Here is a 5,477-nt window from a genome sequence, read left to right on the forward strand (position 1 = left end):
AATCTCCGCTGGACACGCTCCAGTTCCAGTATGTCCTTCCTGAGGTGTGGGGACCAAAACTGGACAGTACTCCAAATGGGGCCTAACCAGAGCTTTATAAAGTCTCAGTAGCACAACAGTGCTTTTATATTCCAACCCTCTTGAGATAATTGACAACATTGCATTCGCTTTCTTAATCACGGACTCAACCTGCATGTTTACCTTAGAGAATCCTCAACTAGCACTCCCAGATCCCTCTGTACTTTGGCTTTACGAATTTTCTCACTGTTTAGAAAGTAGTCCATGCTTCTATTCTTTTTTCCAAAGTGCAAGACCTCGCATTTGCTCACATTGAATTCCATCTGCTATTTCCTGTTCTGAATTTCTGTTCTGAATTTAATCCAACATGATGAGGTTGATGCTGCAAGAGCTGGCTGTTTAATAATAATGTGATATATTTAAAGCTTGTTAACTGATCTGCTTAAGTTATTCGATGTCTGACATTTTTATACAGATGTGTAATAATTTCTTGTAACAAAAATACATACTTTTAAAATGTAAATTCCTGATTGACCAATTATAGTTAAATGTAGTTTGTACATCCATCATTTTAAAATAGGTGACCAACAAGTAATTTGTGATTATCAGAATAGCTACTGCATAAAATTGTTTTCTTGAGATTGTTGACTTTGTCTTTGCTGCATGAAAAGCTTGTGGTTTTTGTTCTGCTGGGATTGTGGGAATTAGTTGGAGAGGAGGATTTTGAAGTGGGAAGGAAGGGCGTGGTATTGAATAATTAGGCTCATTTAACAAGCTGGTGCAGACATGATGGGTTGAACGGCCTCATTCTGTGCCATAACACTTCTGTGATTCTGTGGTAGTGAGATGGGGCAGAACTACAGGCCAGTTTCACCTGTTAGATGTTACACTTTCCATCAGATATCACATGAAAACAAATTGTACAGGAGAACTGAATTGGTCAGAACAGTCTGGGATGACGTTTTAGTTTCCTTTTGTGTCTAGAAGCATGTGATTTCTCCCATGACCAAATCAAAAGTTTATGGGTTCTCTCCAGACATTTAAACAGGAAATCTAGACTGAAACACCCAATGCAATATCATTGGAATAACTGTGTTGTGGATGAAATCAAAATCCGAAGTCCTTGCTTACTGTTACTAAAGAGGTTAAGGAACTAGAAGCAAAAGCACAAAGGAGTTAGGTCATATACAGGATTTGCCAAGAATGAAGTGTTTGAGATATAGACTGGAATGGCTAGGACCTTTTTCACTGGAGAATTGGAGGTGCGGGTGGTGATCTTATTGAGATTCGTGAGGGGCATAGTTCAGATGAATGACAAGAATCTTTTCCCTTGTGTTCAAAACTAGGGGGCATATTTTTAAGGTGAGAGGAGGAAGATTTAAAAAGGATATGAAGGGCAACTTTTTTTTACAGTGATTCATTCTAAGTTTGCTCGCTGAGCTGGTAGGTTTGTTCTCAGACGTTTCATCACATGCTAGGTAATATCATCTGTGAGCCTCCAATGAAATGTTGGTGTTCTGCCCCACTTGTTATTTATCTGTCTCGGTTTGTTGTGGTAGGTGATATCATTTCTGGTTCTGTTTCTGAGAGGTTAGCAAACGGGGTGCAAATCCATATGTTTGTTGATGGAGTTCCGGTTTGAATGCCAGGCCTCTAGGAATTCCAGTGCCTGTCCTAGGATGGATGTATTGTCCCAGTCAAACTTGGGTCCCTTTTCGTTTGTGTGTATGGATACCAGTTGAAACTTTATTGCTGGAACAGCACAGCAGGTCAGGCAGCATCCAGGGAACAGGAGATTCGACGTTTCGGGCACAGGCCCTTCTTCAGGAATCCTGAAGAAGGGCCTGTGCCCGAAACGTCGAATCTCCTGTTCCCTGGATGCTGCCTGACCTGCTGTGCTGTTCCAGCAATAAAGTTTCAACTTTGATCTCCAGCATCTGCAGACCTCACTTTCTCCTGTATGGATACCAGTGATAGTTGGTCATGATGGCTAGTTGGTGCTCATATGTTGTGGTGGCTAGCTTCCTGCTCGTTTGTCCAATGTAATGTTTGTGGTAGTCCTTGCGGGGTATTTTGTATATGATGTTTGTTCTACTGGTTGTTGGTACAGGATCCTTGTAAATTCATCAGGAGCTGTTTCAGCGTGCTGGTAGGTTTGTGGGCTACCATGATGACTAGGGGCCAGAGTAGTCTGGTCGTCATCTCTGAGATGTCTTTGGTATGAGTTACGGTGGCTAGAGTCTCTGGGTGTGTTGTGTCTTGTTCAGGTCTGTATTCTTGTTCAGGATTTCCACTCTGTAAAGAACTCCTTTGATCCTCTTAAACACTTTAATTAGGCCATCTCTTAATCTTAAGGAAATTTTTTAAAAAAGTTTATGTAATTGTAATTGGTCCTGAAACTTTATCCTGTATTTAGCTACTTGGAATAAGAAAGAAGGTAAAATGTGAAGCTAGAAGACATTATGAAGAGAGAGAGTAAGAAGAGGGATTTTGCAGAATAGTCAGGTGACATCCATGGAATAGATGTGGGAGGGTCATGGATAACTCTGAGAATTAGATTAGATTACAGTGTGGAAACAGGCCCTTCGGCCCAACAAGTCCACACCGACCCGCCGAAGCGAAACCCACCCATACCCCTACATTTACCCCTTACCTGACACTACGGGCAATTTAGTATGGCCAATTCACCTGACCCTGCACATCTTTGGACTGTGGGAGGAAACCGGAGCACCCGGAGGAAACCCACGCAGACACGGGGAGAACGTGCAAACTCCACACAGTCGCCTGAGGCGGGAATTGAACCCGGGTCTCTGGCGCTGTGAGGCAGCAGTGCTAACCACTGTGCCACCGTGTCGCCCACGAATGTAAGGACTGCAGATGCTAGAGATCAGAGTTGAGACTGTGGTGCTGGAAAAACACAGCAGGTCAGGCAGCATCGAAGGAACAGGAGAGTTTACGTTTTAGGCATAAGCCCTTCATCAGGAATGAGGCTTTTGGGCCAAGGGGGCTGAGAGATAAATGGGAGGGGGTTGGGTGGGAAGGTCGCTGGGAATGTTTCAGGTAGATGAAGGTGGGGGTGAAAGTGATAGGTCGAAAAGAAGGGTGGAACGGATAGATGGGAAAGGTGATGGACAGGTCAAGAGGGCGGTGCTGAGTTGGAGGCTTTGGACTGGGATAAAGTGGGGATAGGGGAAATGAGGAAACTGGTGAAATCCACATTGATTCCATGTGGTTGTAGGATCCCAAGGTGGAAGATGAGACATTCTTCCTCCAGGCATTGGGTGGTTAGGGTTTGATGATTGAGGAGGCCCAGGACCTGCATGTCCTTGATGGAGTGGGAGGGGGAGTTGAAGTGCTCAGTCATGAGGTGGTGGGGTTGGTTGCTGCGGGTGTCCCAGAGATGTTCTCTGAAACGATCCGCAAGTTGGCATCCTGCCTTCCTGATGTAGAGGTGACCACATCGGGTGCAATGGATACAGTAGATGTGGAAGGATAACATTCAGTTTGTTCACAAAGGGCTATTGCCTGATGTGAGATGTGTCCATTAGGATCTGGCCTAAATGTGACTCCAGTCATAGAATGATATAGCACGGAAACAGACTCTTTGGTCCAACTAGTCCATGCTGAACATAATCCCAATCTAAACTAGTCCCACCTGCCTGTTTCTGGCTCATATCCCTCCAAACCTTTCCTATTCATGTACTTATCGAAATATCTTTTAAATGCTGTAACTGTGCCCACATCCTCCACTTCCTCAGCAAGTTAATTCCACATGCAAACCAACCTCTTTTTTTTTTAAAAAAAAAATTGGCCTTCATGTCTTTTTTAAAAGATTCTCTCCTCTCATCTTACGAATATGTCCCCTAGTTATTAAATATCCCATCCGAGGGAAAAAACACCTACCATTAACCCTATCAATTATCTCTAGTGATTTTATAAACCTTATCAGGTCATCTCTGAACCTCCTGTACTCCAGTGGAAAATATAACTCAAACCTTCCATACCTGGCAAATCCTGTTAAATTTCTTCTGAACCCTCTCCAGCTTATTAATATCCTTCCTAAAACTGGGTGAGCAGAACTGGATGTAGTTTTCCAGAAGAGGCCTCACCAATGTCTTGTACAACCTCATCATGACTTCCCAACTCCTGTACTCAAAAACCTGAGCATTGAAGGCAAGCGTGCTAAATGCCATTTTAACCAGTCTGTCTAAATATGATGCAAGCTTCAAAGAATTACGTACCTGAACCACTAGGTCCCTTGCATTTATCCAAATTGAACTCCATCTGCCATTAGTTGTACAATAACATTGACCTTTGATACTCTCCTGATACGTCTTGGGATGTTGTACTACCTTAAGGATCCAGTACAGCTTGGTCTGGCGACTACTCTGCCCAAGACTATAAGAGTTCATGACAGACTCAGCTGCATTCATGACACTATCATCCACTGACTCCATCTATACTTCCTGCTGCCTTGGAAAAGCAGTCAACATAATCAAAGACCCCTCCCACCCCGGTTTTACACTCTCACATCCTCTTCCACTGGGCAGAAGATACAAAAGTTTGAAAGCACATACCAACAGATTTAAGAACAACTTATTTCCTGCTGTTATCAGACTTTAGATTTTAGGATTTAGATTTAGAAGAATACAGCGCAGTACAGGCCCTTTGGCCCTCGATGTTGCGCCGATCCAAGACCACCTAACCTATACTAACCCACTATCCTCCATATACCTATCCAATGCCCGCTTAAATGCCCATAAAGAGGGAGAGTCCACCACTGCTACTGACAGGGCATTCCATGAACTCACGACTCGCTGAGTGAAGAACCTACCCCTAACTTCAGTCCTATATCTACCCCCCCTTAATTTAAAGCTATGCCCCCTTGTAATACCCGACTCCATACGCGGGAAAAGGTTCACACTGTCAACCCTATCTAACCCCCTAATCATCTTGTACACCTCAATCAAGTCACCCCTAAACCTTCTTTTCTCTAATGAAAACAGCCCCAAGTGTCTCAGTCTTTCCTCATACGATCTTCCTTCCATACCAGGCAACATCCTGGTAAACCTCCTCTGCACCCGTTCCAGTGCCTCCACATCCTTCCTATAGTATGGCGACCAAAAACTGCACACAATATTCCAGATGCGGCCGCACCAGAGTCTTATACAACTGCAACATGACCCCAGTACTCCGGAACTCAATTCCTCTACCAATAAAAGCCAGTACGCCATATGCCTTCCTCACCGCACTATTTACCTGGGTGGCAACTTTCAAAAATTTGTGTACATGGACACCAAGATCACTCTGCTCATCCACACTACCAAGTATCCGACCATTAGCCCAGTACCCCATCTCTTTGTTATTCTTCCCAAAGTGAATCACATCACACTTAGCTACATTGAATTCCATTTGCCACCTTTCTGCCCAGCTCTGCAGCCTCTCTATATCCTGCTGTA

Source organism: Chiloscyllium plagiosum, chromosome 1 (genome assembly GCF_004010195.1).
Source record: "Chiloscyllium plagiosum isolate BGI_BamShark_2017 chromosome 1, ASM401019v2, whole genome shotgun sequence".
NCBI lineage: Eukaryota > Metazoa > Chordata > Chondrichthyes > Orectolobiformes > Hemiscylliidae > Chiloscyllium > Chiloscyllium plagiosum.